A 25,529-nucleotide genomic window follows, 5' to 3' on the forward strand; every position below is an offset into this window, starting at 1 on the left:
AAAGAAGTTCAAGACAATCGTATTTGTAACAGAAAACTGGTAACAGCCTCGATGTCCTAAAACTGGTTTTAAAAAAATAACAATATAACCATAGAACGGAATATTATACAGTCCAGAAGTGGGATTTAGGAGAATATTTAAATCACATGAAAAACGTTCATGAAAGAATGCTAAGCTTCTTAAAAAGTACATAAATTACTTTCTAATTAATCAATGAACCTGGAATCTACTAACCTACTAATCATCTCTAGCAGTGAGATCATAGAAAATTTCAGAGATTTTTATTTTCTTCCTTCTTTCCCTATTTCCTAATTCTCTTCAGTACACACGTAATCAGGAAAAGACGACGTTATTTGTCCCACAGATACCTCCAGGAGCAGCTACCCCAAGACAGGCCTCGCATCTTGGGTCCTGACAATGTGTTGCTGCTGAGAGCTGCGGACCGAGCAGACAGGGCCCGGACCAGGACAGTCTCTCTAGAGGTCTTCACCTCCTCAACCGTAACTTAACCAGCCCCACGCCAGGCTAGCCTGCAGATCAAACGCCACGAAGGCTTAGAAATGCCCTGTGGGACGCTCAGCAGTATCTGCACAGGGGTCAGCATCCATCCCAGTGGCTGGGGGTGGCTCCAGGGCTGTGAGGGACACCCTTTCCTGCCTGTGACTGGGGACCAGTCTGCAAAGAGCTCACTGTCCTGCTAGACTCATGATATGTGCATCTCTTGGGTCCTCCCTTTAGGTCCCACAATCTCGAAGATTTAGCTTGTCCAAGGTGGACAACATTTCACAGGATGTACAAGTCAATATGCATGATTCATTTACCTATACCCCATGGAGCAAAACAGAGACTCTTGGCCGGGCGCAGTGGCTCACACCTATAATCCCAGCACTCTGGGAGGCTGAGGCCAGCAGATCCCTTGAGGTAATGAGTGTGAAACCAGCCTGGCCACCATGACGAAACCCCGTCTCTACTAAAATACAAATAATAGCTAGATGTAGGGGTGTATGCCTGTAATCCCAGCTACTCGATTTAGGAGGCACAAGAATCGCTTGAACGTGGGAGGCGGAGGTTGCAATGAGCTGAGATGGATTGCACCACTGTACTCCAGCCTGGGTAATAAAGGGAGACTCTATCTAAGAAAAAAAAAAAAGAGAGACTCTTAAAGATGGGATAACTTTTTTTCATTTTTAAAGAAACTGTAGGCCATGTGCGGTGGCTCACGTTTGTAATCCCAGCACTTTGGGAGGCCGAGGGGGGCAGATCATGAGGTCAGGAGATCGACACCATCTTGGCTAGTACGGTCAAACCCTGTCTCTACTAAAAATACAAAAAAATTAGCCAGGCGTGGTGTCACACGCGTGTAATCCCAGCTATTCGGGAGGCTGAGGCAGGAGAATGGCATGAACCCAGGAGGCAGAGCTTGCAGTGAGCCGAGATTGTGCCACTGAACTCTAGCCTGGGCAACAGAGTGAGATTCCATCTCAAAAAAAAAGAAAGAAACTATAGCGCTCTTTGTCCTGGGATGAACTGGATCCTCCCAAGTGAAGGGACAGCTGGCAGGGGCATTACCAGCACACACCCCCAGACCCAGGCGGTTAGCTGCTCCCAGGAACCGGGCAGTCACACCCCACCAGGCTACATCGAGAGGTGCCACGGGGAGGCTGACGGAAGCGGTTTTAAGGACCAGTGCAGAAGAAATATCTGGCAATACCAACACTCCTACTGATTGCTGCTTTGTCTTTCTCTCAAGGAACTCAAGGGATAAGGTGGGCAGAGACAAAGCTGCCATGGTCCAGTCCTCAAAACTGAGGCTCTTGCCATAGGCAAGACAGGCAGAGAGCAGAGACTGGGGTTAAAACAGGGGAGGGAGTTGGAGAGGGAGGGCCACAGCGGAGAGTCAAGAGGGACGAAACCCTGAACTTGCTGGCTGGATAGAGTCCCAGTGGGACCTGTATGGGGACAAGAAGAGAATGGTACGCTGCCTAGGCCGCTCCACCCTTTATTCACACAGTGGTTGACTCTGGGCAATGTCTTGACGTCTCCGTAACATGGGGATGGCAGGAGGACCCATGTCACAGGCCGCTGTGAGGATTAGATTAGTGAATCAGTGTATGGCAGCCCTCAGAACGGAGCCTGGCACACAGGAGAGGCACAGGAGCACTTGGAGCTGCTGTTATTATCTGCTCACGTGCCCTGGTTAGAGGTCAGGGAGCCCTTCGGAGAGCAGCCTGGCCTCCTACAGCCTCTCCGGCGACCGCCTTCGTTAGCAGAGGCTTTCCAGCGGAAATTCCTGTGCAGCTCTGTGCACAGGTTGCTGGTCCCTGGGGCCACGGACTCTGAGAACAATGCCTGGCTGTGCACTGCCGGCCCAGCCCACTTCTGGAGAATCCCAGCAGCCAGGCAGGCAGCACACCAGGAAACCACACGACGTGGCAGAAAGCCTGCCCTTTGCAAACCCCAGAGGCAGGAAGTCGAAGCACATCTGCAGAAAGTGTCCTCCTGACACCTGGCGTGGAGGATGGCCAGCCAGTGTGAGTGGGAAGGATCTCTTTCTCTCAAGGCCTACCTTCAGGAGATTGTCTAGGTCCTCTTAGGAACAGAGCAGATGAGGGCACACACACGCCACTCACACCCACCCGCTTCCCTACCTTAACGCCACTCAGTCGTCCAGTCCCCAAGTCCCATCCACAAAGAGAAGAGCAAATCATCTGGCAGGGGACCCCGGTATGAGGCGGCTTTGTAACATGAGCTGTGTGTCCGCAAACAACTAGGGCAAGACCATTAAGTTCATTACACCTGTCACTCTGCCAGCTGAGCTTCCAAATTGCCCAGATGAAAGTACATTATGCCCAAGGAGTGCCACCCAGGCCCTCCCAGGCCAGTACAGGCTTATCTAGCGCAGACAATTTGTTCTCAGTGTCTGCACCTGCAGAAATAACACAACTGTAAACAGCCTGAAACTTGGCTTTGAGATACTTTAGGCCCTGGGCAGCCAAGCACAAAGTTGAGGTCTCCAGGGAAGAAGCTAGGTGCCTGCTTTCCCTGCTCGGAGGAAGAACGGGAGTGTGGACCAGAGGTGGGGCCAGCGCAGGGGAGAAGGCGGAGCAGCCTAGCAAAATAAAGGACACAGAGTTGCTCCTCGGATTCTACTGCCCTGCAGTAGAGCCAAAAATAAAAGCAAGGCACATCCTTCTCATTTCCGAACCGAGGCACAGCATTCTCGGCGGCAGGCAGAGGCCCTCTGCGCAGCTGCCTGCACACCAGGCCCATGAGCGGCGCCCAGCCGGCCGCCGGCTGCAGAGTGCGTTTGCAGTGCAAGCGTGTTGCAGACAGCGGTAATTTATTTATCCCTGTCATGTAACATTAACAATCTGTCTGGAGCTTGGCAAGCACCAACTTGCACTGTCACATAAACTGTCTGACAAACTTAAAGTTTCGTAAATGCTTCTCTTTTTCCAGCAGACAATAAAGCATCCTTTAAAAAAAAAAAAAGTTGTCATCTTTTCTGTTCCTTTTCTGTCTTCCTCTTCCAAAAAAAAAAAAAAGGAAGAAAAAGAAAAAAAGGCAACAACAAAAGAACCCATGCAAACAGAAATGATCCCTCAGCAGGACTCTTAACCCTGAACCGCTCGACATTTTTCCGATGCCAAGTAAATGAGTAAATAAATGGATAGGGGGAGTGACGTTGTAGGAGACGGTTGAGAAAGGGGTACAGAGGAAAATCTGCAAAACAAAAGTACGGTCATTAAAAATTAATAAAGGGTGTGGACATGCAGACCCCACCCCCGTCTGCTCATGGGGATTGAGCCAGACATTCTGTGTCCTCGTTAAGTGGAGTCTGGCAGGCTGCCGGAGTGTTAGTGGGTTCTGGGAATGCCAATATATTAACCAGAGGACTTTTTGCATACCCTTTAGAGTTTTTATTCTAGAAAAGTCAACCATTTGGCACAGTGCGGCATTATTTTTGTCCGGGAAAGCTCGCAGCTGCCAATCAAAGGAGAAATTATATCTATGTTCTTTGTAATCTCCAAGACCTATCTGGAAAACAAGCTTGGTGGAAAGAAAAGTCTTCACAAAAACAGCTTAAAAGGCCAAAGTACCATTTTTAGTGGGAATTCAAAGAAAAGCAATCCATTCTTAAATCACACGGATATGTGACAACACAGACATCATTTTCAATTCCTCCTGTGATGGAAAAAAAAAAAAAAATGACATTACCTGGAAATTCAAACCCAGTATTTTCAGAGTAATTAATAGTACAGGTACTAGCTTCAGTCCTTTCCTTGCCTAACAACGAAGCAAACAATGCCCCAAAAAAAACTCTCCCTAAAAAGTGGCAGGTCTTGTGGCCTACATTTTCAAATAGTAGGCAGAACCTTTGCATTTCTATTTTGAAACTTAAGATTCACCTCCCATGCACACCCATAATATAGGTCAAGATGTAATTCCAGACTAACACAGTTCACGTAGGCAGAACGTCCCTTTGACATCGGAATATAATGGCTTCCAGGAGATTTTTTCTGAGACCTAAAAAAAGGAAGACACAGAGGGAGATACAGAAGGAGACAGAGAGGAAGGAAGAAAGGAAAGAAGAATTTTGGACTACACAGCAATTTTGCCGCTATTCACATTTAATATCCATGTGCCCCTACACATTCCGTTAAGTATTTCCAAAAATTTTTCCAGGTTAAAATGGTATGCTCTTCTTCTACAATGTTTTATCACTTCTTGAGTGATAACTTATTTTCCCTTCTCTATTAACTCTTACACAGAAAGAAGGACACATCATAGAGATTGCATAAGCCCAGATTCCAAAGAAAGATGAGAAGAAACATGGCAAGGACTACCAGAAAGATCAGAGCAGTCTACAATTGCAAGGATCCTGCCCGGAGCCCTGAGGTGGCTTTGGTTCTGCGTGATGACGTAGAGCAGTCGCCTCCCACACACCACCACAAGGAGACATGATGCCGGCTACACGCAAAGAGGTCAGCAGCTCAGGGGTCTGTCTCTGCTGGACCGCCTGCCAGAAACTACCCACAAGGAGCAAAACTGACTCTCCTCTGACCGTGTTTCCCTATCAGACAGGGACGTTACCCTGCAGCAGCCCAGAGGAAAAACAGAGAGCGTCCCAGGAGCTGCGAGGCTGATCTGCCAGGCTGCTAAGTCAACCAAGACTGCAGCACAGTCCCAAACTGGAAACACCTCTGCAGACGGGCCCTTGCTCTCCGCGTGCCAGGCAAGAAAACTATTCTTAGAACACTGTCAGCAGTTGGGGGAAAATAAATATTTGTCTATGTATGTATATACTCCAGTGGGAGTGGGGTGGGGTGGAGGAGTCTCAAATAATGTGCCAACAAATTGGCACAAAATCCCTTAATAAGCAGCTGGCACTGGCTGTGTTCCACTGCAGGGCTGTGGTCTTGCAATCCAAGCCCACGAGAGGATTCAAGAGGCAGCCCTAAAAACCTGCCGGGAAGTCTTTTCCAATGTAAATACAAACCTACACGAACCAGGACCATGGCCAACAGTGGCAAGCCCTTCCAAGGGTAACAGCAGAACGTTAAGAAATTAGAGAGGTCTTTTAAAACAAGGGAGGGAGGTAGCTACAATTCCATTACAGCAAATCCCTTACTGGCATTTACATTCCCAGCCCTAATTCCTAACAGTGTGTTCAACGTCAATAGCAAAATGAAGCTCTTAAAAAGAATTAAGCTTTCAAAGATCATAAGGAAGTTAGCCCTCTGTTTTCAAAAGCACTGCTTAGAAAGGTCCATCAAATAACATTTCAAGGGTTGATGGGAAACCAAGTGTAATTCAATAAATATACATGGGTAATACTCAGATGTCCTCATTTGTCTATGTAATGACTCAGATTTGACACTACGATCCTTGACTGAACACAAAGACTGTATTCCAGAAGAACTGTGCAGAGTGCAAAGGCAGAGTTACAGCTGACAATACACTCGAGTTAAAGACGCGAAAAGACAATACTCATATACAGAATTCAGACATGACTTGATGCAATGGCAGTCTCCCTGTGCAGACTTTGCAGAACCTTCTGTCATTCAATACTCAGTCCTGAAGCTCCAGGGCAGATACAGAGAGGAGAATGCCATTCTTGGCTAGCCAAACCGGCAGAAAGGGCCGTTTTTAAAGGCAAGCTTCCCAGCACTAACCCTTCGAGAAGGCACCAACCCCTATACCAGCCACAGAACCCTATTTTTGAGAGTCTGTGCTGCTCACCATCTCTATCCACCTCTACTGCAAATAACTTACTAACACAAGCGCTCAGAACCCACATTCTGTACAGCTACTCTTACCTCACATCCCACAATGCCTAACACATAGTAGGCCCTCAATAAATATGTATTGCAAGGATAATTAACATTTAGAAAGCAGCGCTAGTCCAGGGATGAGAAGATGCCAAAATAATCAGGAAAGAGAAAAAGAGAAGGGAATAGACCAGGACACAGAGGAAAAGAAAAGAAGTAAATCGAAATTATCCAATTCTAGCTAATTAAAAAATTTCGGGGGGAAAATAAAAATCACGCTAGTTCACGTGGCTAGGGGCACACAGCAATCATTCCTGCGCCTGGGCAGAGCTAAGGAGCCCCGCTTGCTTTAAAGAGCTTCTCGCTGCCCTGACTGGCGACGAGGTGTCCCTCCAGGTAGGTGACCCAAGAACACGGTGCCCTCGGATGCGCCTTCTGCCGGGGCCGCCCACCCACCACGCGTCCCTGTCGTCCTGAAAACCTCTGCCTCGTCGGGAAACCCCCTCCTTTTCCAATTAAAAAAAAAAAGTTTAAAAACAAGCAAATGCCCTCTCCGCCACGACAGCGATTTAACCCACGCCGAGCCCACTGTCTTCCACCGCGTACTCACAGGGCGCGCCCCCAGGCCCACCGGGCGGCGCACCGGGCAGGGGTCCCAGGAAGCCTCCTGCAGGCTGCGCAGCGCAGACCCCGTCACAAAGGCAAGCGCCGGGCCGGGCTGGGTGCTCGTCGCTTCCTGTTTATTCCACGGTGAGGGGCAGAAAGAAATTCAACGCACGCCCGCTTCCTCCGCGGCTCTGAGAGCCAGCCTGAGTGCAACAGCAGCCGCCCGAGACAATCGACTTCCCAGCCAATGCCGGGAGCTCCGGGCGGTCCCGCGACCGACGTCAACGCGCGCGGGGGGACCCGGGGGGACGCCGGGTGAAGCGGGCCCGAGGGGTCGGGGGGCGGGGAGCGCGCGGTGCAGGATGCGGGACTGAGGGGCTGCGGGGCTTGGCCCGCCCCCTCCTTCCCGCAAACTCCCCGGCCAGGTCCTGCAGGCTCTTCCCGCTTCCCGCTGACCTCCAGTCCCCGCCCGCCGCGGCGCGCCGAGGCCTAGGGGCTCCGAGACGGTTGGGGCTGCCACCCGCGCGCCCATCCCGGCCTCCGGGCGGTGCAGAATTGAGTCTTGCAACCGCGGGACACCCGCGCCCCAGGGCACCGGGAAACAGAAAACGGGGTGGGGGTCGGCGAGGTCCCTCCACTGGCGCAACCCCGCCCGCGGGCCAGCGCCGGACCCCCGCCGTGCCCACGGACAAGCCCACCCGGACGCAGCCTCACAGACCTCGCGCGCCCGGCGCCCGGCTGCTCCCTCCGGCCCCCGCCGACGGCGCAGGCTCGCGGACGTCCAGTTCCCAAAGCGTCCGGTCCCCGAGTCCCCCGCCCCCCTCGGCCGCCCCTCCCTCCGGAGCGCCGCGGTGAACTTGGGCCAGAAACCGCGACCACGGCGGCCACCTCGGGTCCGCACTCACCTGGGCCGCCCCCGGGAGCGGAGGCGGGGACTGCCCGCAGTGCGGCTCCGCGGCCACCGGCCCTGCCGGCCAGGGGAGGGGCGCGGTGCGGGGCGCGCGGCGGGCCGGCGGGGAGCGCGGCGCGCCGGGGTTCTTTAAGAGCTGAGGACCTCACCCCCGGGCCTCCCCCGCGCTCCCCGCCCCGCTTCCACTTTCCCAGGCACCCGCAGCCTGTCTGGCGGCGGCGGCGGCGGCGGAGGCGGCGGCTCCTCCGCGGCTTGCAGGGGATCCCCGGCCGGCCGCGGCGGCGCGAGGAGCGGGCAGGGCCAGCGCACTCGCCTGCTAGTCCCGCCGGGCCCGGTCCGCAGCCTCAGCGCGGGGAGAGAGGGGACGCGGCGCCGCGGCCGCCGGGGAGGTGTCCCGCCTCCAGTCGCCGGAGGGGGGAGTGTCCCGCCTCCCGCCGCCGCCGTCTGTCTCCAGCCGTGACTGCGCGCCGCGGCTGTGTCTGTCTCCAACTCCTCCAGTCTCTCCTCCTCCTTCCCACTCCGCGGCGGGGACCCGGCGCACGGCCAGGCCGCGGGGGCCCGGGCCGCCGGGCGGGGGCTCGGGGGTCCCCGGCGCACGAGCCACGCCGACCCCTGCTGGGGGCGGGCCCGGAGGCCGGGGGTGGGCGGTGGGGGAGGTGCGCGGCGCGGAGGCCGCGGGACCCCGGGCTGCACTCCCGCCCAGGGCTCGGGCCCGCGTGGCGCGCGCCCACCGCCGGCCGCACGGGGAACTCCAGGTCGAGCGCGGAGTCCGCGGCAGGGGTGCCCGGAGGAGCCGGCTCGCCGCCCGCAGGCCGGGGGCGGTCTCGGGAGGCTGAGGGCGCGTTGGAGCACAGAGTACCTCGCGGACTGCGTGTGCACCACGGGCGCGGGACCTCGGGCCGCCGCCTAGAGATGCGCAGTCGGGCTGCAGGACACTTAGTGGGACGGGTCAGTGCTCGGGGAGTCTTGCGGAGCTTGAGGCGCCTCCGGACCCCACCTGGTCGCCCTCTTTAAAGGAAATGGCTCCTACCCAGAAGGTCAGATGGAATCTTCGCGCTGTGACCCTTTCTCCTTGAAGGACCTACATCTGTGAAGACCATTTGAGACTTGACCTCCACCTGAGTGCAGACACGATGCCATTTTGTTCGGAAGTACACGCATTGCCCCCAGCCAACCCTACCATGTTTGATGGGGGATTGGTTACAGCCGGAGCATATGGGCATTTTAACCCAATTTTATTATAGTCAACCAAAATTAGTTCGCCTCTGCCAAAATTAACCCCCCTGCAGACATAGCAAAGCACTCCACTAAGCAGGGGTTTCAGGCTGGGTTGAAGATAGATGCAGCTGATTAAAGGAGTGAACGTTTTCAGCTGTCCCCACACCCCCCCAAAAAAGTTGTCCAGCTCATATTTCCATAATATCAGAGAAATGAATCTTTTGAAACCTACGTTTTGTCTAATTTGTCAGTGACTTTTTAGTTAGTGAAATGTTGGCGGAATTCAGCTTCCCTTAAGCCCTCAGCTCTCAGCTGTGATGGCAATTGCCGCGAGCCTTTGATCAGTGCTCACATGTGATGTAATAACTACCATTCATGGAGAGCTCTGTGCTAAGCGCTTTACATGGATTGTCTGGCTGAGTCCTCACAATAACTGGGAGCTGTTACTTCTCCATTTTACACATGAGGAAGTGGAGGCTAGAAGGACTTACTGATTTGTCCTCAGACCACAAAGAGATGGTTTTACATCCCTAACTGGCTGCATAGAAAGCTGGGAGCTGAACCAGCATGCCATACTGCCACCTACCTACAGCAGCGCTGGCAGAAGTTCTTCAGCTCAGCCAGCAGACCAGCCGGCATCTGCCCTGTGCCCGGCGCTGAGCCCGCTCCAGCTGGGAAAGCCCAGATCCTGGTCTAATTGAGAAGCTTGTAGCAGGGGAACTTTGAACCTGGCTGCCTGGGTAAACTTTTTAAATGAGCAATAAGCCGATAAGTGCTTCACACAGGTTATCCTAATCTGACAAGCACGTACCTAGTTTATAGTTAATGTCCACAGATGCAAAACTCACGTGCTTTGGGGTTGGAGAAGCTGCTCTTGCCCTCTTCAGGTAGAAAAAGAAATGACTTTTTCCGTCTAAACATCCCATGGACAATGAAGAAGAAAGATTTTTCCAAAACCACAAAACAATGTCTTCTATTTCACTGGCACATAATTTCTCTATGTCTAACTTAACCCCGTTAAATTTAGGCTGAATTTTAAAATCATAATCTCAATTTCTACCGTTTGTGATGAATCTCAATCTCGCATTGCCCTTTCTTATTTTATTTATAAATAGAAACTGCGGCTCTGTATTTCTATTTCTAGAAAATATGGGAGAGACCTGTCCCTGTGTTTTGTTTTCTTTTTTCTTTTTTTTTTTTTTTGAGATGGTGTCTCGCTCTGCCGCCCAGCTGGAGTGCAATGGTGCGACCTCAGCTCACTGCAAGCTCTGCCTCCCAGGTTCACGCCATTCTCCTGCCTCAGCCTCCGGAATAGCTGGGACCACAGGCCCCGCCACCACACCCGGATAATTTTTTTGTATTTTTAGTAGAGACGGAGTTTGACCGTGTTAGCCTGGATGGTCTCGATCTCCTGACCTTGTGATCCGCCCGCCTCGGCCTCCCAAAGTGCTGGGATTACAGGCGTGAGCCACTGCACCTGGCCTGTCCCTGTGTTTTCTACTCAGCCCTCCCTGTATTTGTTTTCCACTTCAGTTATTCCCTCGCACACCAGACACACACACTCTCCCTATAGCAGTGGAAGAGTTCGAGGTACTTATATGTATGTTTGCTCTCTGTAAAATGCAGCACAATTCTATACCGGCTTCATCCTGACCATTCGCTCATTCCAAGGGCCCAGATTGAAGCTCAGGAGAGTGGAGACTTCATTTTGCTCCGTTGGTGGAGAACTCGGACCCCAATACACAGAACGGTGCCTGACACAAGGGGCTCAAAGGGTTTTTTGGAATGAATGGCACCTTAGGATTGGGATAGACGAGTAAACAATATTGAGGTAGATATTACTAAAATTGGGTGGAAATCAACTGAAATTGGTTTCAAAGAGTGGGAGGTGAAAAAGATTCTTTTTCACTGTCAATCCCTTGCAGCCTATCTCATGTCAATTATACCCATACTTAGTCCATAGAAGTTTGCTAGTGGGTCATCTAAGGAGACATAGATAGAAAAGGCAAACATGAGCGAATGTTGAGAAAAAGTGAATTTGAGGGCCAAGTGACCTCAAGTTGAATGTGAATCTGAGAATACAATTTTGTTTCTTGGATCTCATGCATAACATTTAGATGAAATTTATCCAAAATGATTCATCCTATTCCTTGTACTCTTTAATTTACATGAGAAATAGAAGGAAATGAGAAAGATAAGTTTCATGTGGGTAATTCTGGTCCTGGAGAAGTGGGAGCCCCGCTCTAGATTCTCAGGACCAGAATCTACGACGAGCAGCAGCCAGACCAAGGGTTCTGTCCCTGAGCCTTGATGACGTCTCCTGCGCGTTTTGCCCCAACACGCAGCATCGCCACACCTCAGCGTCTCTCTGTACACTGGAGGTAATAGTTCCTACTTTGTGGGGTCTTCTGTGACACTGGCCATGTCCCCATCTGCGCACCCATCCCCTCCCTGGGATCCTGTGGCCCCCGCTGCTCCGGGACCCAACCTCGTTCACTTCCTTTGGGATTAGGTTGAAAATCACACAGGATGGAAAGAGACGTGCTCTGCAGGCAACCTCTGCTCTCAGCCTCACTGCAGGGCTTTCTCCTTGAGCAAAAGCCACAGCACCTGCTCTCTCCTTAGGGGCCGGGGAGAAAAGACAAAGGGAAAACACAGCAAGAAAGAAAGAAATGTGTGACCTCAAAGGCAATCCAGCCAGACATATGTGTGTATGGTATCTACACATTACATCAGTGAAAAATGATGACGCCATCTGGGCTGTGACACAGGTACTGTCAGATCTCTCACAAATATTACGGTAACTAAAGGTTCTCCAGCCCTGTGCGGACTTCCCGCGTCTCAGTCTTTACAGCCACAGCTCTAACTGTCCTGTTGCCAACGTGGCCCCCGAGTCCCCTATACCCCACAGAGCATCCCAGGGTGGCTGAGTCGTCCCTGAGCTCTGGGTCTCTGAGGCTGCAGTGACGGCAGCTGGCATGAGGTGGCCTCTGAGACCTCCCTTCTGAATTCTCCATTTCTCCCTGACACACGGTTCAGTCGGCTTCCTACTGGGGTATAAATTGCCAGCTAGTTAAGTGTTGAGCAAGGTACCTGGCCCAAAAGGTAAATAAATAAATGTTTATTTACTTTTCAATAAATCTCAGCTTCCTTCGGTCCTTTTCACTGCCTTGCAAGCAAGGACGAGCTCTGGTGACTTTACACTGTGTCCGCTGAGCCCTGCAGGTCCCATGCTTCCCAGAATTCCTTCCCTGCAAGGTTCCAGGTGCAGTTGGCTGCAGAGAAAGTTGTGTGAGATTTGGAAGGAGGAAGGCAAGTCACCCTCTGCAGCGTCTCGTGGGGTTCCAGGTGCTGTGAAGCCCTCAGCCCTCCTTTACCTGAGGTCCCCTTGTCCCCACTGGGCCTCCCCCCGAAGCATCCCCAGTCCCGGGTGAGGAATGTGAGAAGGGCACCTGTGGAGAAGGACACCCTCCTTGTCCTCAGGTCACCGGCATCCCTGAGGTTGACGAAGCATGAGACGTCCTGGGCTGCCCTGTCCTCGTGGGCTCCAGGTGTCCCCGTGAGTGCAGTTTGTCCTTACTCTGCCTGTGGGCCTGCCAGTCCCAGGGCCACGGCCTCCCACGGCTTCTCACCAGCCGCAGCGACCCATCATAAATCCCTGGTCCCAGGCTGCTTTCAGAGGCTCCGCTCTTTCATCAAACACTGACAGAGGCAGGATCGTGTGCCTCTGCATCTCCCTGTCCCTCCGGAGAGGGGTCATTTGTAGAGAGCATAGCGATGTGGCTTTCCTTACTGGAACGCACTCCGTAAGAAAAGGGCGAATTCCTTGAAAAGTTCCCTTACAGAAGAAGATACTTAAGTAGCCAACAAACATGGGAAGAGGCGCTCAGTTCGCACTGAACTCACGAAATAGCACACCCACTAGAACGGCTGAGGTTGAAAACACATTCACCAGGGCAAGGAGTCAGTAGGACCTGCATCCCAGCGATTCTCCTCCTACAAGGGCACAAGAGGACTGAGGGCCGACGTCCTACAAACGGCACCCACAAGGAACTGCATGCTGACTTGCTCAAACGCAAGAGAAAAAAACTAGAAATAACCCGAATGTCCATTAGGGGATAAAAAATAAATAAATTTTGGTACTCCTGTATAATGGAAGATTACAGAGTAGTTTAAAAACCATGAAACTAACGAGCAGTGATGTTGAACTTTTAAAAATATGCTTGTTGGACACGCGTGTCTTCTTTTGAGAAGTGTCTGTTCCTGTCCTTTGCCCAGTTTTTAAATGGGTTACTTATTTTTTTCTTGTCAATTTGCCATTATCCTCAGCAAACTAACGCGGGAACAGAAAACCAAACACCTCATGTTCTCACTTACACGTGGGAGCTGAACAATGAGAACACATAGACACAGGGAGGGGAACAACACACACACTGGGGTCTGTCAGGGGAGGGCGGGGGTGGGGGTGGTGGGAACAGCCTCGGGTTAAATAGCTAATGCATGCCGGGATTAATACCTAGGTGATGGGTTGATGGGTGCAGCAAACCACCATGGCACACGTTTACCTATGTAACAAACATGCACGTCCTACACACGGACCCCGGAACTTAAAATAAAATAATTTTTTTTTAAACCTGTGAAACTGCTGGTATACACAACATGGATAAATGTCACAAAAACTTATTTGAGTGACAGAATTCAGGTGCAAAAGAATAGTAACATATGGTTGTATTTGTGTGATGTTCCAAAACAGGAGAAGCTAACTGACGATGACAGAAGTTAAATCTGCGGTCACACGGGATGGTAGTGGGTGGAAAGGGGCAAGGGAGCCTTTGGGCAAGAGGGAAATGATCTGTCTTCCTCTAGTGTGGTTGCAGGGGTATATGCAGATGTAAAAATTCACTAACTGTATGTGAACTTCATATACATTTATATTACACACCACGTTTTTAAGGTTTTGCAAAAAGGGAACTCTTGGATGTGGGAGGACTTTGTAAGGTGGGGTCACTCGGCAGCAGAGTCAGCTCTCAGGCGGGGAAAAGCAGTGAGGCAGTCTGCCCACTGGAGGAGACTCCCCAGACACCTCGCAGGCCTCCCTCCCTCCACAGGGAAGGGCTCAGCTCACTGCCCTGGGCTGAACGAAGTGCTGCGGAGGAGGGCCTGAAGCTCATTGTCCGCAGACACTCACACTGCACTGAGGCTTTAAACCGCACGTTTCCACTCCATTCCTTTACACACCTTTGGAAGCTGCCTGTGGCGTTCTTTAACCTCGTTCCACCTGGAAAGGTGGGGACACATAGTGAGACGTTAGGCCTGAGTCACAGATTCTGCCTCAGGAATTTCTCTGCTCTGTCCAGTTCAGCCTGCAAGACTTAAGAACCTCATGTTCCATTTAAAGTGTGAACTATTTGTTGGGCAGTCCGTTAGATGGCAATGATTAAATTAAAAGCTTGAAGTAAAAAGGGTAAAGTGCTGTTGGTGGGAGTGTACATTAGTTCAGCCATCGTGGAAGACAGTGTGGTGATTCCTCAAAGACCTAAAGACAGAAATACTATTCAACCCAGCAATCCCATTACTGGGCATGTACACAAGGGACTATAAATCATTCTATTATAAAGACACATACATATGTATGTTCATTGCAGCACCATTCATAATAGCAAAGACATGGCGTCAACCTAAATACCCATCAATGGTAGACTGGACGAAGAAAATGTGGTACATATACACCACGGAATACTGTGCAGCCGTAAAAAAGAAAGAGATCATGTCCTTCGCAGGATGTGGATGGAGCTGGAGGCCATCATCCTTAGAAAACTAACACAGAAACAGAAAACCGAATACTGAATGTTCCCACTTATAAGTCGAAGCTAAATGATGAGAACACGTGGACACATAGAGGGGAACAGCACACATGGGGGCCTTTCGGAGAGTGGAGGCTGGGAGGAGGGAGAAGATCAGGAAAAGCAAGGAATGCATGTTAGGCTTAGTATCTGCATCATGAAATAAACTGTACAACAAACCCCCATGACACAAGTTTTGCCTGTGTAACAAACACGTACTTGTACCACTAAACCAAAAATAAAAGTTTTGTAGAAGTGTGAAGTGCGGCCGGGCGCGGTGGCTCAAGCCTGTAATCCCAGCACTTTGGGAGGCCGAGACGGGTGGATCACGAGGTCAGGAGATCGAGACCATCCTGGCTAACACAGTGAAACCCCGTCTCTACTAAGAAATACAAAAAACTAGCCGGGCGAGGTGGCGGGCGCCTGTAGTCCCAGCTACTCGGGAGGCTGAGGCCGGAGAATGGCGTGAACCCGGGAGGCGGAGCTTGCAGTGAGCTGAGATCCGGCCACTGCACTCCAGCCTGGGCGACAGAACGAGACTCCGTCTCAAAAAAAAAAAAAAAAAAAAAGAAGTGTGAAGTGCACACGTAAGTAAATGTGTGGATATATCACATTTCTTATCAGTGTTGCTGATGTGTGTGCTGATGATGTCAGTCCGTTCCTGCTGCTATGACAAAATCCCCTAGACTCGGTGATTTATAAACAACAGAAATTTACTTCTTACAGTTCTGGAGGCGGGGAAATCCTAGAAAAGAAGAGACATAGACCAGGCGATCTCAGGCCCTTTAAGACCTTCCGCTCTTTCATTCAACAAATACTCACGGGGGTCTTACTGTGCACCGCGCCTGCACAATGTGTTGGGATGCAGCTGTGAACCAAAGTCCCTGCTTCACCCGGCTTACGTTTTAGTGGGATGTGAACCTCTGGTAGCCAACACAGAAAAAAAAAGATTTCAGCAAAGAATTGTTCCCATTTAGAAGTCAGTAGGTGCTCCAGACTGCCTCAGTCCCCACCAGCTTCATCCTACCTTTTCTAGGTAAAATCTCAAATCAGGACCCATGTCTCCAGGACCACAAAGTCTTCACCCACGAAAGACAGAGAAAAGCTCAAACGGCCAAGTGCGATTTGGAGAAACAAGTCCTGGAGGAAAGGGTAGGAATCGCACGGCTCGTTCTATCTCAGCGCTTTGGGCAGAAGCCTCCCTTCAATTCACTTGGCCACTGAAGGCGTGATAAAAACATTTAGAAGCAAGGCCAACCCTCAGTCAGGCCCAAACAGTGAAGCAGGCAACTTATTCTCAGTTAGCTGCCAGCTAATCTCAATTAAAGCACAAGCCAATAGCTTGACATTCTTATAAATTTTAGACTCTCAAGGGACGTGCCCTCAAGGGTGAAGCCATCTCAGAGATGTCTCTAGCACCTCCTTGCCAAGCAGTTTTCCAACTATCCTGGAGCTCATGCTTGCCCAGGCAGCCCACACTAAATGGGGACCATGCTGAGTTAGGGGAGTTTGTTCCTGCACTGAGCTGAGACCTGGGTTCAGCAGGTGACCTCCTACAGCCCACTGGATTAGACCTGCCTAAAGCCACATCCACCCCTTGAACTTCACTCCACCCCTTGACCCACCCACTGGATCAGCTGTCCTGTGCGTGCAGAGCCACTGGCGTCCTCTGCACAAGATCACTATATGAAGCAGCTCTCTCCCACGTTTTCCTTCTCCAAGCAGACAGCTGTGGCACGTCCAACCATTTTTCATGTGCTGTGTCCTTGAGTCCTCTGTCATTCCTCTGGACACTTCCAGTTGACCTTAGAGAGTGGTGGCCAACAGTAAGTATAATGCCACGCATGTTTTTTTCTATTTAGACCAAGTTGGTCACCTCCCTGCCAGGGCAGATAGGGTAATACAAACTAATATCGCATGAGTTCATTTTAGCCACCTCTCGCAAACTGCCTACAACTTCGTATCTAAAACCCCAAAGTTCTGTTTCAACAGGATTCTTTGGAATCCAAGTGGTAAGACACAACTCAAATCGACGCTGAAAATGGAAAATCTTGGCTCACTTTATCTGTGAAGTTCAAGGGGTGGATGTGGCTTTAGGCAGGTCTGAAGCCCGTTTTGAATGAAGGTTTTGTGGCTTTGTCTGTCTCTCTCCATTCCTGCTCTGCTGCCTCAGTTGGGTCTGATTCTCAGCTGGGGCCTCTCCATAGGGCAGCAGTGGCCCCAGGTGCTCCAGTCTCCCGTCCTGTCTGGTGACCCTGACGAAAGAGTGTGTCTTTCTCAAGAAGCCTGGCAGAAAGGTCCTGGGAGAACCCTGGCCTGGGTTGATCCCACATTCCCCTGAGATCCCAACACCAAAGCAGAAACGCAAGTGGACTAATGGGTTAGGGCCAAGTCCTGGGTCTTCTGCCTGTGTCTTTGGCCTCACCTCGCAGTGTCCTCTGGGTTCAGTAGATGCTTTACTCAGGGGACGGAGAGGCTTCGAGAAGCGGAGGCCAGAACGCCTCTTGGCAACTGGCTGGCCTTGCAATATAGCCGTGCCCTTTACTAAAAGAAAGGTTTTCTTTCTTTAAAATCTGGGGGCAGGACTTTTCTGATGCAAACCGTTTCAAAACCATCCTCTGTCCACCACAGTTCGACAGCAGGGTTAGCATGAAAACCGTTTCAAAACCGTCCTCTGTCCACCACAGTTCGACAGCAGGGTTAGCATGGTGCTATTGGGAAAATTACATAAAAGCCAGGAGGACAAGGACAAGGCCCTCTAGGTGTCGGGGGCATTGATGTCCAGCTGCCCAGGAATTCCAGGAGCTTCCAGAAAGATGTTTCCTGAGGATTTGTTGTAATCAGTGTATAAAGACATTAAGAATAAGAGTAAATCATTGGCTCACAGGCATGAGGAGACACATGACCTACGTAAAAAGTAGACAATTAAACACATAAAGCGTCACAGGGACGGACGACACATCAGTCCCCGCACCCCATGAAGCCAGGGTTTTCCAGCAACGGGGGACTCACAGGTCCAGAGATTAAGTCCTTCCCATATACCACAAAAGAGAGGCCAGTTCAGGAAAATTCCATCCTAATGGCCGCCCCGGTTGAATATTATCACTGCCGACTGCGAGTAACTCAGTATGTGTGAGTTAAGCTCTCTGCTTCACAGATGAGAATACCCTCTGCCAATGAGCTGTGGCTTTAGGCTGTGTGATCTGTGCAAATGTATTGTAATTAATTGAGCTTTAAAAATTGATTTTGAATGTCTCAAGGTCTTGGAAATGGCTGTTGGCTTGGAAAAAGGCATCTTCTGAGAAGGTGATCGAAGGTACTTAACTGACACGAAGCATCTCTAAATTTATTTTGGAGGGGGTAATTTTATTTTAAAAAATCTTTGTGTTCAAAAGGGATAAAATTTACAATTTCAAAACATATTTTAGTGTTAGAACAAAATAAAGAATGGCTTAGTAAAGTTGGAGTTGAGTGAGAACATCAGTGTGAGTTCACACACTCTAAAAGGGTTTCCAATTCTGTCCCCGGAGCACGGGCAGCCCCTACTTCCCTCGTTACCTGTGTGCAGCCTGGACTCAGAGGGAAGCCCAAGGCCCTTGGAGAGAGAGCCCTGGATTTCAACCTCTAATGCTCCATTCCACAAACAGTGGCCAAAAATCCTTGGAAAGTCGCTGCTTCCATGGTGAAAACGGGGAAAATCAAGATGGGTCCAGCACATCTTGCGGTTGCCAGAGAATGTTTTTCAAAATACGTGAGATCTCGCTAAAGAAAACAAAGAACCCCCACTGGCCAAAGTGAGGTTTTGCACATCAGAAAGGAAGTGCCGGTAACGGTCCACTGGAGCGCAGGAAGCCTTGAAGAGGTTCCAGTAACCCTACGAGAAAGGAGTCGGTCTCAGCTAAACCCGAGGGAACAATCCCGAATGATATGCAGAAACAAAGATATCATTAGAGTAAGGTGAAAAGAATCAGTGTTCATGTGCTTTGTTCATTTTAGGACAAAATGTGTTTTTTAAGATGTTGGCAATGCAGAGATGAAGCGATCCAAACACTAGGGGAAGCACAAGTGTAGAAAATATTAGCGAAGTGAACCCTCATGAACAATTTTATAAACCAAACTGCCCTTACCATGGGACCCAGCACTCATGCTCTGTGGCGTTCACCCGGTGCACGTGGATGCTTATAGCAGCTTTTTTCATAATTGCAGAAGCTTGGAAGCAACTCAGATGTCTTCAGTAGGTGAATGGGTAAATAAACTGTGGTGCATCCCAATATTGGAATATGATTCAGCACTAAAAAGACATGAGCTATCAAGCTATGAAAAGATAGGGAGGAAATTTAAATGCACGTTATTTGAGTTAAGGAAGACAATATGAAAACGCTACACCCTGTATGAGTCCAACTCTATGACACCCTGGAAAAGGCAAAACTGTGGGGACAGTAAAAGATCAGGGGTTGCCAAGGGTTGGATGTTGGGGGAGGGATGAATAGACAGAACACAGAGATTCTTCAGACAGTGAAACTACTCTGTCTGATACTATAATGGTGGATATGCACTATTATACAATCATCCAAACCCGTAGAATGTACAACAGCAAGACTACACCTCCAACTCCTGGGCTCAAGCGATCCTCTGCCTCAGCCTCCCGAGTACCTGAAACTATTGGTGCACACGACCACACCTGGTTAATTTTTCAAAAATTACTGTAGAGGCGGGTCTCACTGTGTTGCCCAGGATAATATCAAACTCCTGGCCTCAAGCCATCCTCCTGCCTCAACCTCCCAAAGTGCTGGGATTGCCACCACCCAGGCTCGTCCCTGGTCCTTAGCTGGCAATGAAGTATCACTCTTGGCTCATCAGGTGCAACATCAGAGTATATCACAGTATATCACAGTAATGCAAGAGGTTTACAACGCAGGACATGGGGGCTTGGTGAGGGGACATGAGAATCCTCTGCACATTCTATTCAATTTGTCTCAAAATAAAATATATTCATTAAAGTAAAACTACTAATTTCTTATCAACTCACCTCATAAAATGGACCGATGGGAGACTAAGCCAGTATCCTATAAGCAGACACAACCAGAAATTAAGAGTGGTCCCAGGTCAAAGAGGTTTGCCCAAGCATTGCCGATACAGGACTGAAAAGAAGGCCGTCCTGGCCGTCTCGAATGTCAATGTTAGTAATAGTTATTTTATTGTAATGTTGAACTCAACATCTATAATGCCATATTTGTTTCTTCAATTATCGCATTTAACCTGTCACAAGCTTAATAATATATACTCTTTAAAAAGATAGTTTGTAGATCAAGAACTCCCAGTTAAGCCTGGTAGATGAGCTGCGTGTGTTTGTTGCTCTCCCTTCAAGAAAACTGCTAAAATGATAAGAATTGAAAAGATACGAACCCACTTGTCGAAGGGAGAGGAGACCAACAGCAGACATAAGATTTCAGAGGATATTTGGAGAATGGAAAGAGCACGGAGCTGACTTAGAAAAGCATCCCGGGCTGGGCGTGGTGGCTCACACCAGTAATCCCAGCACTTTGGGAGGCCAAGGCAGGTGGATTGCTGGAGGTCAGGAGTTAGAGACCAGCCTGGCCAACATGGCAAAACCCCGTCTCTACTAAAAACACACACACACACAAAATAGCTGGGCGTGGTGGCAGGTGGCAGGTGCCTGTAATCTCAGCTACTGGGGAGGCTGTCGCTGGAGAATTGCTTGAGCCCGGGAGGTGGACGTTGCAGTGAGCTGAGATCATGCCACTGCACTCCTACCCGGGTGACAGAGTGAGACTCCATCTCTTAAAAAAAAAAGAAAAGAAAAGCACTGTGAAGATGGATACATATTTAGATCATGGTGTGCGTTGACCCTCCCTGCAAACTCTTGAGAGGCAGCTGGAGTGAGGAGACGTGAGATGGGGCAGGAGCTGCTCAGAAACCGATGTGGTCACTGGGCCCCTTCCCCGTGAGCAACCAAGAGACCTCCCCCCACCACACACTCTCTCTCTCTGGAGACCAAGGGTCATCTTCCAGAGACGCAGCTGCCCAGAGGCTCTAGATGAGGGCACCAGTGCTGAGGCAGGAAGACAAAGCACCTGACTGTGGGGCCTTCTGCCCTGATCTCAATCGGCTCTTCAGCCAACATGTATCGAGTGCGACTTGTCCCAGGCACTCTTTTTTTTTTTTTTTTGAGACGGAGTCTCGCTCTGTCGCCCAGGCTGGAGTGCAGTGGTGCGATCCCGGCTCACTGCAAGCTCCGCCTCCCGGGTTCATGCCATTCTCCTGCCTCAGCCTCCCGAGTAGCTGGGACTACAGGCGCCCGCCACCTCGCCCGGCTAGTTTTTTGTATTTTTAGTAGAGACGGGGTTTCACCGTGTTAGCCAGGATGGTCTCGATCTCCTGACCTCGTGATCCGCCCGTCTCGGCCTCTCAAAGTGCTGGGATTACAGGCTTGAGCCACCGTGCCCGGCCAATCCCAGGTACTCTTTTAGGGGATTTGCTGGTGAACCAAACAGGCAAAGTCTCTGATCTCATGGAGCCTGCATCCCAGTAGGGCAGACAGGTAATAGTAAAAGTGCTGGTGTCCCTGGAAGAAATGACAATAGACACTGGGACGGAGAGTGCAGGGCCGTCTGTTATCGGTAGGAAGTCAGGGAGGCATCTTGGAGGAGGTGAATTGGAAGCAGAGACTTGCCCGGGGAGGAGAACTTCCAGGATACGGGGACAAGAATTCTGGCCATCCAAGGCCACGAGACAGGTGCACGCTGGGCTTGCTCAAGGAGCAGGGAGGAGGCTCGCTGGTGCCAGGCACACGGTGATCCAGAGGAAAGCAGGAAATGAGCAGGGAGAGGCCAACGGGCCCGGGTCCTGCAGGGTTTTAAGATGATGATGAGAACTTGAGACTGGATTCCAAAGGAGATGGGAAGTCACTGGAGGCATGTGAACACTCGACGTCCTTTCTAAAAGGATCATTTTGGGAGGAGGGAGATGGTGTGGAAGCGGCCAGACTGGTCAGCAGGCTGCCGCAGAGCACCAACCTCACCACTGGCAGAGCACTGCACGTCACCACCCGCGCCCAGCAGGAGGGAGGCGCGGTCTCCTTGGGCACCAATGAGCGGCCTTGGGGAAAGGAGCTCCACCCACCTGGCATCAGTTGGAAGGCAACAGAGCCCTGATCTGCACCTGCACAGCGCAGTCACCAGCATGCTGGACAGCAAAGACCAACACACAAAACTTCCAAGTGTAAGCTTCTTCTTGAATTTTTAATTTTCAATTATGAAACGGTTCAAATGTGCCAGTAAAAGAATACTATGACATCTATATCCTCAGCCAGATATATCAGAAACTGATATTTCGCTTTATTTGCTTCACATCTTTTTGTTTAAAAAAATTGAACGAGGGAACTAATAAAGAAAAGTATAGCTGTAGCTTAAGTCCTTCTTTCTCTCCCTTTCCTCCCAGGTAAACATTACTGTGAAGTTTCTGTGCATTATACCCACTTTGTGCTTTATTACATATTATTACTTCTATAAACAATCTATACAATTGCTTTGTGTCCTCAAAATGACTTAAATGATATTATACAGTATGTATCTTTTGCATCTTGCTTTATTCACGCAATAAAATATATTCGAGGCTGGGTGCAGTGGCTCATGCTTGTAATCCCAGCACTTTGGGAGGCTGAGGTGGGCGGATCACTTGAGGTCAGCAGTTTGAGACTAGCCTGGCCAACATGGTGAAACTCTGTCTCTCCTAAAAACACAAAAATTAGCTAGGCGTGGTGGCACACTCATGTAATCCCAGCTACTTGGGAGGCTGAGGCAGGAGAATCGCTTGAACCTGGGAGGCAGAAGTTGCAGTGAGCCGAGATTGCACCTCTGCATCCCAGCCTGAGCGACAAAAGCAGAACTCCATCTCAAAAAATAAAATAAACTATATATATATATATTTGAGATAGTTCACTCACATGAGGGATGACTTACTTATTTTTGCTGTTGAAGAGAGTGGCATTAAATGAACCAATCTCACTTTTTAGGCATTCTTCTACTGTAATAACAACATCAAACACTCACATAGCATTTGCAGTGTGCCAGGTACTATCTAAGCACTTTATTTGCATTAAGTAGTTAAGTCCACAAAATGAACCTATGATATATGATCTATTACGATAACCCTTTTAGAGACGAGAAAACCAGCTACAGAGAAGTTAAATACATTGCTCCAGCTCACACAGCTGGTGAATGACTGAGATGGAATTTGAATCAAAGAAGTTTGGCTTCAGAATTGCTTTTTTAATCACTGTACTATGCTGAAAAAGAAGTTATTTCCAATATTTCACCGTTATGCAGAGTGCTATAGTAAACATCCTTGTGCACATCGTCTTGTGTAACTACAGCAATCTCTCTAAGGCAGACAGCCCTAAGTGGAATTGCTGGGTTGTAGGATATGTGCATGCTTGGTGTGGTTGGCTGAGTAACGGCCCCCAAAGATGTCCATGTGGTAATCCCTGCAACTTGTTAATGTGCTATTCTAGGTGGGGAAAGAGATCCTGCAGGTGTGATTAAGTTAAGGATTTGGGGGTGAGGGGGTTATCCTGGATTATTTGAGTGGGCACAATGTAATCCCAAGAGTCCTTACAGGAGGAAAGCAAGAGGGTCAGAGTCACAGGAGATGTGATGTTGGAAAGAGGGGTAAAATGGAGAGAGGGAAAGAGAGAGAAATTTGAAGATGCTACATTGCTGGCTTTGAAGATGGAGGAAGGGGCTATGAGCCAAGGAATACAGGAAGCTTCTAGAAGCTGGAAAAGGAAAGAAGGTAGATTCTCCCCTATCACAACCAGAAGGAACACAGTCGTGCTCACTCATCTTGGACTTTTGACCTCCAAAATGTAAGACAACAAATGTGTGTTATTTTAAGCTGCCAAGTTTGTGGTAGCTTGTTACAGCAACAATGGCATCCTGATACCTCTGGAGTGTGCAACAAGCAGCTGGGCAGTGGGGTGGACATGCAGGATGTGTGGAGATGATTCATCCTCATGCAATGCCTGATGAGATCAATTTAAAGAAGCAATAGGGGCCATCTCCACTAAAAATACAAAAATTAGCCAGGTGTGGTGGCTTGTGCCTGTGGTCCCAGTGACTTTGGAGGCTGAGGCAGGAGAATCACTTGAACCTGGAAGGTAGAGGCTGCAGTGAGCCAAGACTGCACTACTGCACTGGGCGACAGAATGAGATTCTGTCAAAAAAAAAAAAAAAGAATTACTCTGGATGCTAAGTAAAGAACAGACCTGAGGGCGGTGCAGAAAAGATGAAGAAGAGTGTCCAAGTGTCCCCAAATCTGCACCTCCCGAGGAGCAGTGTGAGAGGTCTGGCACTTCTTGGAGAAATTGACTCACTAAAGTAATGAAGTAATCCAGCTACTCACTAAAGAAAAAACCAGCAAATAACAACAACAAGCCCCAGGGACAGATGACCAGTGCCCAGAGTTGCTGCAGTATTTGATCTAAAATGTACAATTTTAACAAAACTCTAAAACATTCAATTCTAACAAAAAGTTAGGAAACATACAAAGAAAAGGAAATCATGGCTCAGACACCAGAAAAAAAGCAGGCAACAGAAATTGTCTGTTAAAGAACTAAAAGAGGCCTGGCACAATGGCTCACACCTGTAATCCCAACACTTTGGGTGGCTGAGGTGGGAGGAGGTCAGGAATTGAAGATCATCCTGGACAACATAGTGTGAGCCTGTCCCTACAAAATAAAAATATTAGCTGGGCACAGTGGTGCACACCTACAGTCCCAGCTAGTCTGGAATCTGGAGTGGGAGTATCACTTGAGTATCACAGAAGTTCAAGGCTGCAGTGAGCTATGATTATAACACCGTTCTCCATCTGGAAGACAGAGGGAGACTCTATCTCAATAAAGGAAAAGAAAAGCAAAGAACTAGAGAACCCATGCTGAAATAAGTAGAGTATGATGCCGTCGTCATATCAAATAGAGAATATCAATAAAGAGATAGAAAAATTTTTGTAAGAAAAGGAACCAAATGGAAATTCTGGAGTCACAAAGCACAATAACTGAATTTAAAAATTCACTGGAGAGGCTAACCTGGCAGAAGAAAGAATTAGCAGACTTGAAGATAGGTTGATAGAGTTTATGTACTCTCAAAAACAAAGAGAAAAAAGAATTAATAATTAGTAATTATTAAAAATAAACAACAGTTCAGAGAAATGTTAAGCATGCCACATTAAGCATACCACAAATGTATCAGAAGGAGAGGAAAGAGAGGAGCAGAAATTATATTTGAAGAAGGATTAGCTGAAAACTCCTAAATTGGCTGAAAAACACTAACCCAGACATTGAGGAAGATCAACAAACTCCAAGTTAGACAAGTTCAAAGAGATCCACAGACAGACATTTTGTAGTAGAAATGCTGAAAATCAAAGACAAGAAGAAAATCTTGAACGCAGCATGAGAAAAGCAACTCAACACTCACAAGGCAGCCCGAGCAAGATTAGTAGATGACTTATCACAGAAACGACGGAAGCCGGAAGACAATGGAAAACATGTTCAAAGTGCTCAGGGTGGGGGTGGGCGGACTGTCAGCCTAAAATCCTATATCCAGCAAAACTATCTTCCAAAACTGAAGGTAAATAAATAAATAAATAAAAATAAAAATGTTG

At 49.3% G+C, this 25,529-nt stretch overlaps 1 protein-coding gene and 1 long non-coding RNA gene across 3 annotated transcripts in view; one reads left to right on the plus strand and one right to left on the minus strand.

The window, feature by feature from the left end:
• LDLRAD4 (low density lipoprotein receptor class A domain containing 4) overlaps nucleotides 1–7,108 on the minus strand; it is a 407,799-nt gene extending 400,691 nt beyond the window's left edge. Inside the window, exon 1 of one of the 2 annotated variants that reach the window (XM_025365259.1) lies at nucleotides 6,883–7,108. The gene's annotated coding sequence lies outside the window, so the exon portion shown is untranslated. The remainder of the gene's footprint in view (nucleotides 1–6,882) is intronic. The other variant, XM_025365260.1, reaches the window with a different exon arrangement.
• A 2,379-nt stretch (nucleotides 7,109–9,487) lies between these two features.
• Nucleotides 9,488–20,652, plus strand: LOC112611262. The gene is made up of 2 exons (XR_003116619.1): nucleotides 9,488–9,746; nucleotides 19,056–20,652. It is a non-coding gene; the product is annotated as an uncharacterized LOC112611262 (long non-coding RNA).
• Nucleotides 20,653–25,529: the final 4,877 nt, after the last annotated feature.

The sequence above is a fragment of the Theropithecus gelada genome, chromosome 18, assembly GCF_003255815.1.
Source record: "Theropithecus gelada isolate Dixy chromosome 18, Tgel_1.0, whole genome shotgun sequence".
NCBI lineage: Eukaryota > Metazoa > Chordata > Mammalia > Primates > Cercopithecidae > Theropithecus > Theropithecus gelada.